The sequence below is a fragment of the Salmo salar genome, chromosome ssa04 (genome assembly GCF_905237065.1).
Source record: "Salmo salar chromosome ssa04, Ssal_v3.1, whole genome shotgun sequence".
Taxonomy (NCBI): Eukaryota; Metazoa; Chordata; class Actinopteri; order Salmoniformes; family Salmonidae; genus Salmo; species Salmo salar.
This window is the reverse complement of record NC_059445.1, coordinates 64195801-64209361: the sequence shown is the minus strand read 5'-3', so window position 1 is coordinate 64209361 and position 13561 is coordinate 64195801. Positions and strand designations below refer to the sequence as shown.

The 13561-nt window shown below is 42.2% G+C and overlaps 1 protein-coding gene across 6 annotated transcripts in view; it reads left to right on the top strand.

Annotated features, from left to right (window-relative positions):
• The first annotated feature begins 6099 nt into the window (after positions 1-6099).
• Positions 6100-13561, top strand: part of LOC106603643 (rho GTPase-activating protein 32) — a 255879-nt gene continuing 248417 nt past the window's right edge. For all 6 annotated transcript variants that reach the window (XM_014197559.2, XM_014197558.2, XM_014197556.2 and 3 more), the window contains exon 1: positions 6100-6570. The gene's annotated coding sequence lies outside the window, so the exon portion shown is untranslated. The remainder of the gene's footprint in view (positions 6571-13561) is intronic.

Sequence of the window (13561 nt, the reverse complement as noted above, 5' to 3'; positions counted from 1 at the left end):
TCAGGTAGACAGCTGTCTTCACAACATAAGCACCAGAACCATCCACATCAATTCGATATTGCTTTATCAAATCACATTTTATGTGTCACATGCTTTGTAAACTACAGGGGTAGAGACTAACAGTGAAATGTTTACTTACGGGCCCTTCCCAACAATGCAGAGAGAAAGAAAATATAGAAATAATAGAAAAGTATTAACACTTAATAAAAGTGATAATAAGTACGCAATGAGTAATGATAACATGGCTATATACATGGGGTACCAGTACAGAAACGATGTGCAGGAGTACGAGGTAATTGAGGTAGATATGTACATATATATAGGAATAAAGTGACTAGGCAACAGGATAGATAATAAACAGTAGCAGCAGCGTAAGTGATGAGTCAAAAAGGTTAGTGCTAAAAGGGTCAGTGCAGTTAGTTAAATAGTTAACCAAATACCTACCTGGACTAACTATTTAGCAGTCTTATGGCCTGGGGGTAGAAGCTGTTCAGGGTCCTGGTGGTTCCAGACTTGCCATGAGGTAGCAGACAGAACAGTCTATGACTTTGGTGGCTGGAGTCTTTGACAATTTTTAGGGCCTTCCTCTGACACCGCCTGGTATAGAGGTCATGGATGGCAGGGAGCTCAGCCTCAGTGATGTACTGGGACATACGCACCCACTGCAGTAGCGCCTTGCAATCGGATGCCAAGCAATTACCATACCAAGCGGTGATGCAGCCAGTCAAAATGCTCTCAATGATGCAGCTGTAGAACTTGAGGATCTGAGGGCCCATGCCAAATCTTTTCAGCCTCCTGGATTGGAAAAGAGGCATTGTTGTGCCCTCTTCACGACTGTGTTGTTGTGTATAGACCATGATAGATCCTTAGTGATGTGGACACAAGGAACTTGAAGCTCTCAACCCGCTCCACTACAGCCTCGTCGATGTGAATGGGGGCGTGCTCGGCCCTCAATTTCCTGTAGTGCACAATCCTCCTTTGTCTTTGGCGACGTTGAGGGAGAGGTTGTTGTCCTGGCACCACACTGCCATGTCTCTGACCTCTTCCCTCTAGGTTGTCTCAACATCGCCTGTGATCAGGTCTACCACCGTCGTGTCATCAGCTAACTTAATGATGGTGTTGAAATTGTGTGCAGCCACACAGTCGTGGGTGAACAGGGAATACAGGAGCAGACTAAGCAGGCACCCCTGAGGGGCCCCCGTGTTGAGAGTCAGCATGGCGGATGTGTTGTTGCCTACCCTCACCACCTGGGGGCGACCCGTCAGGAAGTCCAGGATCCAGTTGCAGAGAGAGGTGTTCAGTCCCAGGGTCCTTAGCTTAGTGATGAGCTTGGAGGGCACTATGGTGTTGAAAGCTGAGCTGTAGTCAATGAACAGCATTCTCACACAGGTGTCCTTTTGTCCAGGTCGGAGAAGACAGTGTGGCATGCAATAGAGATTGCGTCATCTGTGGATCTGTTGCGGCGGTATACGAATTGAATGGTTCCAGAGTGTCTGGGATGATGGTGTTAATGTGAGTCATGTGAGCCATGAAAATGTCAGTGAAGACACTTACCAGCTGATCATGCTCTGAATACACGTCCTGATAATCCGTCTGGCCCTGCAGCTTTGTGAATGTTAACCTGTTTAAAGGTCTTACTCACATTCGCTACAGTCGTCCGGAACAACTGGTTATTTCGTGCATGGCTCAGTATTGCTTGCCTCGAAGCATGCATAGAAGGCATTTGGCTTAGTAGGATTCAATCTTGTATTAACGCTTCGCCTGTTTGATGGCTCGTCGGAGGTCGTTGCGGGATTTCTTATAAGCGTCCGGATTAGTGTCCAACTCCTTGAAAGTAACAGCTCTAGCCTATAGCTCAGTGCAGATGCTTCCTGTAATCCATGGCTTCTGGTTGGGATGTGTACGTACGGTCACTGTTGGGATGACGTCGTCGATGCACTTATGAAGCTGGTGACTGATGTGGTAAACTCCAAAATGCCATCGGATGAATCCTGGAACATATTCCAGTCTATGCTAGCAAAACAGTCCTGTAGTTTAGCATCCGCTACATCGGACCACTTCCGTATTGGGGACATCACTGGTACTTCCTGTTTGAGTTTTTGCTTGTAAGCAGGAAACAGAAGGATAGAGTTATGGTCAGATTTGCCAAATGGAGGGCGAGGATGAGCTTTGTATGCATTTCTGTGTGTGGTGTAAATGTGCACAGGTGACATGTTGGTGGAAAGACGGATTTCAGTTCCCCTGCACTAAAATCACCGGCCTCTAGGTGCTCCGCCTCTGGATGAACATTTTCTTCTTTGTTTATGGCCCTATACAGCTTGTTGAGTGCAGTCTTAGTGCCAGCATTGGTTTGTGGTGGTAAATAAACATCTACGAAAAATATAAATAAACTCCTTGGTAAATAGTATGGTCTACAGCTTATCATGACGTATTCTAGGCGAGCAGAACCTCGAGACTTCCTTAATATTAGAGATTGTGCACCAGCTGTTGTTAACAAAGAGACACACACCTCCCCCTTTACCTTACCCGAAGCTGCCGTTCTGTCCTGCCGATGCATAGAAAAACCAGATAGATGTATATTATCCATTATCCTTGTTCAGCCACGAATCAGAGAAACAAAGGATATTACAGTTCTTCAGGTCCTGTTGATAGGATAATCTAGAGCCAAGCTCGTCCTGTTTGTTCTCCAGTGATTGTATGTTTGCCAATAAAATGGAGGGTAGAGGCGACATAGTTTTGTCTAAGTGCCCGCACGTCGGCCTCGCTTACGCCATGGGGTAAGCAGTATGTCCTGCGATGACGACTCATTGAAGTAAAAATCTTCATCTAAATCGAGGTTAGTGATTGCTGTTCTGATGGTGCAAACATTATGTACAAAATAAGTTAAGATCAGCTCAAAAAACACACACAAAATAGCAGAATTGATCAGGAGCCCGTAATACGGCAGCTATCCAATCCAGCGCCATTCTATATGCCTGTAGTCAAGCACAAGGAACTGAATCCCATGTGCTTGTCATCTGATATAAAATATCAAACTTTTGCTTTCAGAGCCCTTTCAAAACTAAGTTTTTCATTTCCTACTGTTTCTTAAGGCCTACCTAAACACAAACAATATATTATTTATGTGATGGTATATATTAAATTGATTTATCAGACTGTTTAAAATGTAGACAAAAGGCGTCATTGGCTGTTTCTTGTATAGGCCTACCTCAAGTCCTGGCGGTGTGTTAACTAAATTGAAACTATTAAACGTATTAAATAACTTACTAAAAATAAATAAATGCATAATCATTTTGAAGACCCTCGTCCCTCAACCACCACCACCAGCAGCCAACCAGAAGCATAGCCGCCAGTCCCAGGCCAGGGGGCCCCTCAAGGCGGTATAGCGACAGACACAGCTGTACATAGTGGCAGGGAGCCTAGCGATCAGATCGTTGGGCCAGTTAGCGAAAGGTTGCTAGTTCGAGTCACGCTGACTGTCGATCTGCCCTTCAGCAAGACAATTAACCCTAATTGCTCCAGAGTCGCGGTGAAGAATGGCTAATCCCTGGCAGTGACCCCACTCTCCAAGGGTGTCTCAGGGGGAGTGGGATATGCAAAAAATATATTTCCATTTCACACCACACACTTGTACAAATACAAGCATCCCCTATTTGAGCTTTATAAAAAAATTAAAAACCAACTCAGATTAATTCCAGGATTTAATTAATGAAAACATATTATATATCAATTTTGCCATGTTTTATATTTTTAAATATAGTTTTTTTTCTTTGGTCTTTGGTACATCATAATTTACTTAGGCCATGGGGCAGGGGGCAGGCAGGCACCCTTGGGCCCTGGGGCAGGCACCCTTGGGCCATAGAGGGGTCGCACCATTCCCCCGCATGGTAGCTCTGCTTGTGGTTGCTCTACCTATCTGATGCTTTGAGATCTACACAGGTGCCCAGGATCTACATTGGCGCCTGTTGTCAGTGTGGCTAGCTGAGGAACGCTCAACTCTGTTCTCTTATATTGAGGCGGAGTTGAGTTTTGATAACTGGTTGCAGGATTTACTAGCAACAACATTGAGTCACCATCAGTTGTAAATTCTGAAAACTCTTACCTGTACCTATGCTTGTCCTGTACAACTGCGGTCCTTCCGTGGGGTGCTGAAATTCATATTTTTAACAAAATCTTTTATAGAATACAACCACCTAATATTTCCTAATTTGTGTTGCTTAGCTCAGCATGAATAAAGCCCATAATACCCATGAAACCTAGCGGTCAAACAGGGAAATGGTTCCGATCGTTTTTTGACCATTAATTTTTCCCATAGGGGATTTTAGAAACACTTAAAATAAGGGCTGTGTTTTGTGTAGGATTACCCTGGCGTGAAGTTTTGATAACCATGTAAAACTTGTATCAATATATTTGGCTCTATTTACTCTCAGATACGAAAATGCTAATTAGCATTAAAGTAGACATCATGCAAGACTACAAATCCCTGTAAACTCTTGCACATCCTCTCTTTGACGCCTTGGCTAACAAGTATTAGGCCAATTTAAAACTTGCAAAAGACAGTTCACAGAATTGTCCATTCAAAGAAATGTTTCCAATTTATTCATTACTACATTTAGCTGACATTAGGGGAAGGGAAAGGAGATACTTAGTCAGTTGTACAAATGAATGCATTCAACTGAAATGTGTCTTCCGCATTTAACCCAACTGCTCTGAATCAGAGAGGTGCGGAGGGCTGCCTTAATCGACATCCACGTCTTCGGCGCCCGGGGAACAGTGGGTTAACTGCCTTGCTCAGGGGCAGAACGACAGATTTTTACCTTGTCACGATTAGATAGTTAATCCAGAGATTATTACCTTTTCCACAATTTGGCAGTCTCGTCCAGATCATCATGGCATTTGTAGTTCTTTATGATAGCCACATTCACAGCTAATTAGCATTTCATTGGGGGGGGTAAATAAAGGTGAATATGTTGATAAAAGTCACCTTGTCCTAGAGAGATTTACACAGTTATCAAAACGTCACGCCAGGGTAAGCCTACATGAAACACAGCCCTTATTTTAAGTGTTTCTAAGATCCCCTATGGGAAAATGAATGGTCAAAAAACGATTGGAACAATTTCCCTGTTTGACCGCTAGGTATTATGACTCATACTGTGGTACTCTATGTGCATGTGCCAATTGAATCTCAATTGACATAGTAAGTAGTATGAGCAATACAAATGAGGAAAATGTCGGTGGTTGTATTCGATAGAAGTTTTTATTAAAGTAATGAATTTCAGCACCCCGTGGAAGGACTGCAGTTGGACAGGACAAACATAGGTCCAGGTAAACATTTTCAGAATTTACATTTTTACAAGAATCGACTGATGGTGACTCAATGTTGTTGCTACCAAATCCTGTGACCAGTTATCAAAACTCAACTCCGCCTGGCTATAAGAGAATGGAGTTGAGCGTTTCTTAGCCAGAGGCTCATGGGAAGTAGCAATTCATGTCTACTGAGATGTGTGCCCTGCTGCCCAAGGTAGTGTTGTATTGGATAACAGTACCAATTAAAGGCCCCTTTGCCTCTCACCCATTCCATGCTGACTCTGCAGAACTTATTGAGTTGACATTGTCAGATGCTAAAGTCTCATGTAACCTTTACTCTGCTTCAGATATGTTTTGTATTTTGATATAATAAAACTTAACAAAACACTTTGCTTTTTTCCCGTCATTTGTACTGTAGCATGCGTCTTATTTGCCCCCGGGCACCTACCTTTGGGGCCCCAGACTAAGCTTTTCCTGAGGCAATTTGGTGTGGTGGCCAGTCACTGGTGTGGTGTACTGTCACAACAGTGTAAATTATGGTAACCTTCAGAGGATGCCATAACAGACAAGCACCAGAGGATGGCAGAATAGTAGGGTAAAAATACACTACAAAGATGATAGTTTCAGAGCTGGGTTTCAAACATACTCAGTGTTTTCCAAAATTGCAATCTGATTGATGAGCAATGACCTGAGACCGAGCATGTTAAATCTAATCCACGTGCGCTCATTCCACGAGAGCGCGCACAGTCACGAACGGTACGCCTCTGCGCGTTCACGATGTCCTCAGATTCTCACTTGGAAGTGGTGGATCGGATGTTTTAGTGCGAGCCTCCAGTTTGATAGTAAAGTTTACCTATAAAACTGTCCTTCAACTGGCTGCGAAGGGAATTTCAATCAATGTTTTCTCATTGTGAAGTACCATCACATTTTTTAAGGCAGTTTAGCTTTACTTAAACACGATAACAGCTGTTTGAACATTGCCAACGTGCCATCTCCAGCGGGAGTTTTTGAACACACGGACAGCGAGGTTGAGGCGATATCTTTTTTATTGGGACGTAACGTTCGTGTTCAGGAAACGTTTTGCTAACTAGCTTAACGTTAGCTATATAAAATATATCGTGTCTTTAGTTTGTTTTATAATGCAGTGTTTTGGCTCCGAGGGATCAAGCTGTGTTTCTGCAACTGGCGTGGAAGACACCAGGAGGAGGAAACTGTGGTGAAAGCGAGAGTGATAACCCGAAAAACATCTCATCAGACACACCGGTAAACAGACATTTCTGTCACTTCAGTTAACGTTATCAAACGTTTACATGAACACCAATAATTCCATATTAAACTGATTAAGGCAGTAGTCCGAGTATGGAAATAGAGTAATGTGTTTATCAGCTAAATGTAGTAATGAATAAATTGGGAACATTTCATTAAAATTGACAATTCTGTGAACTGTCATGCGCAAGTTTTACATTTACACAATACCTGTTAGCATGCAGGAGCTTGCAGGGATTTGTAGTCTTGCATGGTCTACTTTTATACTAATTAACATTGTTGAGCATAAATCAGAGTAAATATTTCATTTCACCTTTATTTAACCAGGTAGAAGGCAATAAATAGGCCATAGAGGAGAAATAATTACAATTTAGCATTAACACTGGCGTGAGATGTGCAGATGATTATGTGCAAGTAGAGATACTGGTGTGCAAAAGAGCAACAACAAAATCAATAACAATATGGGGATGAGGTAGTTGGGTGTGCTATTTACAGATGGGCTGTGTACAGGTACAGTGATCAGTAAGCTGCTCTCGCAGCTGATGCTTCAAGTTAGAGAGGGAGATGTACAACTCCAGCTTCAGTGATTTTTGCAATTCGTTCCAGTCATCGGCAGCAGAGAACTGGAATGAAAGGTGGCCAAATGAGGTGTTGGCTTTGGGGATGACCAGTGAAATATACCTGCTGGAGCATGTGCTACGGGTGGGTGTTGCTATGATGACCAGTGAGCTGAGATAAGGCGGGGCTTAACCTAGCAAAGACTTATAGAATACCTGGAGCCAGTGGGTTTGGCGACGAATATGTAGCAAGGGCCAGCCAATGAGAGTATACATGTCGCAGTTGTGGGTACTATATGGGGCTTTGGTGACAAAACGGATGGCACTGTGATAGACTACATCCAATTTGCTGAGTAGAGTGTTGGAGGCTATTTTGTAAATGACATTGCTGAAGTCAAGGATCGGTAGGATAGTCAGTTTTACGAGGGTATGTTGGCAGCATGAGTGGAGGCGGCTTTGTTTGCCAAATAGGAAGCCGATTCTAGATTTAATTTTGGATTGGAGATGCTTAATGTGAGTCTGGAAGGAGAGTTTACAGTCTAACCAGACACCTAGGTATTTGTAGTTGTCCACATATTCTAAGTCAGAACCGTCCAGAGTAGTGATGCCAGTCGGGCGGGTGCGGGCAGCATTCGGTTGAAGAGCATGCATTTAGTTTTACAAGCATTTAAGAGCAGTTGGAGGCCACGGAAGGAGTGTTGTATGGCATTGAAACTCGTTTGGAGGTTTGATAAGTGTCCAAAGAAGGGTCGGATGTATACTGCCGGTACGGGGCACGGAACCCCGCCGATCCTCTACAACTGCAATACCAACATAATCTGCCCGAGGAGTCTAACAGGCCCCTCAGGTGCGACGTCCGCTAAAGGCCAATTCTGCTAACAGGCCTGCTAGCTATCTAGAGCTACTTGGAACCCTACTAATTCCACGACTGGTCTATCGACGTCACCGCACGAAGAGGCAAAAACAGACTTACCCCCATCGCGACGTCCCCCAAAGGCTAACTTGCTAGCCCCGGTCTGCTAATTGCTAGCTTGCTTGCCCCGGTCTGCCAACTGCTTGCTTGCAAACCCGGTCTACTAACTGCTAGCTTGCCAGCCCTGGTCTGCTAATTGCTAGCTTGTTTAGCCCCGGCCTACAGTTAGCATTGGCCTGCTAACTGTCTGAATCGCTGTGTCCCCAGTCAGCCCAACCAATCACTGGACCCATATGTTCACTTGGCTACGCATGCCTTTCTCTAATATCAACATGCCTCGTCCATTACTGTCCTGGTTAGTGATTACGGTCTTATTTCACTGTAGAGCCTCTAGCCCTGCTCAATATGCCTTAACCAACCATGTTGTTCCACCTCCTACATATACGATGACATCACCTGGTTTAAACATCTCTGGAGGTTAATCCAGGTCCTGCAGTGCCTAGCTCCACTCCCCAGGTGCTCTCATTTGTTGACTTCTGTAACCGTAAAAGCTAGAGGTCGACCGATTCAGATTTTTCAATGCCGATACCAATTATTGGAAGACCAAAAAAAAGCTGATACCGATTAACCTCTATGGGCTAGGTGGGACGCTTGCGTCCCACCTACTCAACAGCCACTTTAAGCCTGTGGCGCGATTTTCAAAACCTTAAAAATCCTATTACTTCAATTTCTCAAATATATGACTATTTTACAGCTATTTAAAGACAAGACTCTCGTTAATCTAACCACACTGTCCGATTTCAAAAAGGCTTTACAACGAAAGCAAAACATTAGATTATGTCAGCAGAGTACCAAGCCAGAAATAATCAGACACCCATTTTTCAAGCCAGCATATAATGTCACCAAAACCCAGAAGACAGCTAAATGCAGCACTCACCTTTGATGATCTTCATCAGATGACAACCCTAGGACATTATGTTATACAATACATGCATGTTTTGTTCAATCAAGTTCATATTTATATCAAAAACCAGCTTTTTACATTAGCATGTGACGTTCAGAACTAGCAAACTTCCGGGCAATTCGCTAACATTTTACTAAATTACTCACGATAAACATTCACAAAAAGCATAACAATTATTTTAAGAATTATAGATACAGACCTCCTCTATGCACTCGATATGTCCGATTTTAAAATAGCTTTTTGGTGAAAGCACATTTTGCAATATTCTAAGTACATAGCCCAGGCATCACGGGCTCGCTATTTAGACACCATAATCATATTTACTATTATAAAAGTTTGATTACCTTTTGTTGTCTTCGTCAGAATGCACTCCCAGGACTGCTACTTCAATAACAAATGTTGGTTTGGTCCAAAATAATCCATCGTTATATCCGAATAGCGGCGTTTTGTTCGTGCGTTCCAGACACTATCCGAAATGGTAAAGAAGTGTCGCGCGCATGGCGCAATTCGTGACAATAAAATTCTAAATATTCCATTACCGTACTTCGAAGCATGTCAACCGCTGTTTAAAATCAATTTTTACGCCATTTTTCTCGTAGAAAAGCGATAATATTCCGACAGGGAATCTCCTTTTCGGCAAACAGAGGAAAAAATCACAAAGGCGGGGGCGGTCGGGTCACGCGCATAAGCCCAGAGTCCCTTGATCGGCCACTTGAGAAAGGCGATAATGTGTTTCAGCCTGGGACTGGAATGACGACATTCTGTTTTTTCCCGGGCTCTGAGAGCCTATGGAAGACGTGGGAAGTGTCACGTTAGAGCAGAGATCCTTAGTAAAAGATAGAAAAGAAGTTCAAGAAATGGTCAGACAGGCCACTTCCTGTAAAGGAATCTCTCAGGTTTTGACCTGCCATTTGAGTTCTGTTATACTCACAGACACCATTCAAACAGTTTTAGAAACTTTAGGGTGTTTTCTATCCATATGTAATAAGTATATGCATATTCTAGTTACTGGGTAGGAGTGGTAACCAGATTAAATCGGGTATGTTTTTTATCCAGCCGTGTCAATACTGCCCCCTAGCCCTAACAGGTTAATCAGCCGTTTTTTTTAATTTTTTTATTTTTTTAATTTGTAATAATGGCAATTACAACAATACTGAATGAACACTTATTTTAACTTAATATAATACATCATTAAAATCAATTTAGCCTCAAATAAATAATGAAACATGTTTGGTTTAAACAATGCAAAAACAAAGTGTTGGAGAAGAAAGTAAAAGTGCAATATGTGCCATGTAAGAAAGCTAACGTTTAAGTGCCTTGCTCAGAACATGGGAACATATGAAAGCTGGTGGTTCCTTTTAACATGAGTCTTCAATATTCCCAGGTAAGATGTTTTAGGTTGTAGTTACTATAGGAATTATAGGACTATTTCTCTCTCTACGATTTGTATTTCATATACCTTTGACTATTGGATGTTCTTATAGGCACTTTAGTATTGCCAGTATAACAGTATAGCTTCTGTCCCTCTCCTCGCTCCTACCTGTGCTCGAACCAGGAACACATCGACTACAGCCACCCTCGAAGCAGGGTTACCCATGCAGAGCAAGGGGAACAACTACTCCAAGTCTCAGAGCGAGTGATGTTTGAAACGCTATTAGCGCGCACCCCGCTAACTAGCTAGCCATTTCACATCAGTTACTCCAGCCTAATCTTGGGAGTTGATAGGCTTGAAGTCATAAACAGCACAATAAAGAGCTGCTGGCAAAACGCACGAAAGTGCTGTTTGAATGAATGCTTACGAGCCTGCTGGTGCCTACCACCGCTCAGTCAGACTGCTCTATCAAATCATATATTTAATTATAATATAATAAACACACAGAAATACGAGCCTTAGGTCATTAATATGGTCGAATCCGGAAACTATCATCTCGAAAACAAAACGTTTTTTCTTTCAGTGAAATACAGAACCGTTCCGTATTTTATCTAACGGGTGGCATCCCTAAGTCTAAATATTCCTGTTACATTGCTCAACTTTCAATGTTATGTCATAATTACGTAAACTTCTGGCAAATTAGTTCGCAACGAGCCAGACGGCCCAAACTGTTGCATATACCCTGACTCTGCGTGCAATGAATGCTAGAGATGTGACACAATTTCATGTTAGCAGGCAATATTAACTAAATATGCAGGTTTAAAAATATATACTTGTGTATTGATTTTAAAGAAAGGCATTGATGTTTATGGTTAGGTACATTGGTGCAACGACAGTGCTTTTTTCACAAATGCGCTTGTTAACCTCTCTAGGGGAGGTGGGACGAAATCGTCCCACACTATTCAACAGCCAGTGAAAAATCAGAGCTCCAAATTTAAAACCACAAAATGTCATAATTCAAAGTTCTCAAATATAGGACTATTTTACACCATTTTATAGATACACTTCTCCTGAATCGAACCACGTTGTCCGATTTCAAAAAGGCTTTACTGTGAAAGCAATACATTAGATTATGTTAGGACACCACCTAAACAAGAAAAGCCACACAGCCATTTTCCAAGCAAGAAGAGGCGTCACAAAAACCAGAAATACAGCTAAAATTAAGCACTAACCTTTGATGATCTTCATCAGATGGCACTCAGGACTTCATGTTACACAGTACATGTATGTTTTGCTCGATAAAGTTCATATTTATATCCAAAAAACCCATTTTCCATTGGCCCGTAATGTTCAGAAATGTTTTTCCTTCAAAAACCTCTGGTGAATGAGCACATCAATTTATAGAAATACTCATCATGTATGTTGATAAAATATTAAACTGTTATTGAAAGAATTATAGATAAACATCTCCTTAATGCAACCGCTGTGACAGATTTCAAAAAAGCTTCACGGGGAAAGCACACTTTGCAATAATCTGAGTACGGCGCTCAGAAAACAACAGCAGGCAATACAGATACCCGCCATTTTGGAGTCATCTAAAATCATAAATGGCATTATAAATATTCACTTAACTTTGATCTTCATCAGAATGCACTCCCAGGAACCCCAGGTCCACAATAAATGTTTTGTTAGATAAAGTCCATCATTTATGTCCAAATACCTCCTTGTTGTTAGCGCGTTCAGTAAGCTACTCCAAATGTATGATTCGTGCCGAAATATTTCACGACGAAAAGTCTAAAAAACGTTGTATTTACGTTCGTAGAAACATGTCAAACGATGTATAGCATCAATCTTTAGGGAACTTCTATGTTAAAAAGGCAATAATATTCCAACCGGACGATTCAAATGTCTTCAAAAATGGAATGGAACACAGCTACCTCATCACGTGAACCGCACGCCATTGAGGCCATGTCCTTTCTTGAGTCAACAACTTCCAACTTCCTTTGTTTGCTCTCTGTTCACCATAGAAGCAAACAACTTTCTAAAGACTGTTGACATCTAGTGGAAGCCTTAGGAAGTGCAAAATGAACCCTAAGTCACTGTGTGTTTGTTAGGCAATCACTTGAAAAAACTACAAGCCTCAGATTTCCCGCTTCCTGGTTGGATTTTTCTCAGGGTTTTGCCTGCCATATGAGTTCTGTTATAGTCACAGACATCATTCAAACAGTTTTAGAAACTTCAGGGTGTTTTCTATCCAAATCTACTAATAATATGCATGTCCTACCTTCTGAGTCTGAGTAGCAGGCAGTTTAATTTGGGCACGCCTTTCATCCGGACGTCAAAATACTGCCCCCTACCCTAGAGAAGTTAAGTGTTTAAGGGAGCGTTTGACAGCAATGAGGGGTGGTCGTTTAGCCGCGGACCCATTACGGACACAGGCAATGAGGCTGTGATCGCTGAGATCCTGGTTGAAGACAGCAGAGGTGTATTTAGAGGGAAAGTTGGTCAGGATGATATCTATGAGGGTGCCCATGGTTATGGATTTAGGGTTGTACCTGGTAGGTTCCTTGATAATTTGTGTGAAATTGAGGGCATCAAGCTTAGATTGTAGGATGGCCGGGGTGTTAACCTGTTTAGGATAGGGGGCAGTATTTGCACGGCCGGATAAAAAACGTACCAGATTTAATCTGGTTATTACTCCTGCCCAGAAACTAGAATATGCATGTAATTGTTTGATTTGGATAGAAAACACCCTAAAGTTTCTAAAACTGTTTGAATGGTGTCTGTGAGGTATAACAGAACTCATATGGCAGGCAAAACCCTGAGACATATTCTTACAGGAAGTGGATACCTGATGTGTTGTATTACCTTTAAACCTATCCCATTGAAAAACACAGGGGCTGAGGAACATTTTGGCACTTCCTATTGCTTCCACTAGATGTCACCAGCCTTTACAAAGTGTTTTGAGTCTTCTGGAGGGAGATCTGACCGAACAAGAGCCATGGAACGATGATGTCCCATTAGACACCTGGCGCGAGTTCATGTTGGGTACCCTCGTTCCAATACGTTATAAAAGAGTATGCATTCGTCCACCTTGAATATTATTCATGTTCTGGTTAAAAAGGCCCTAATGATTTATGCTATACAACGTTTGACATGTTTGAACGAACGGAAATATATTT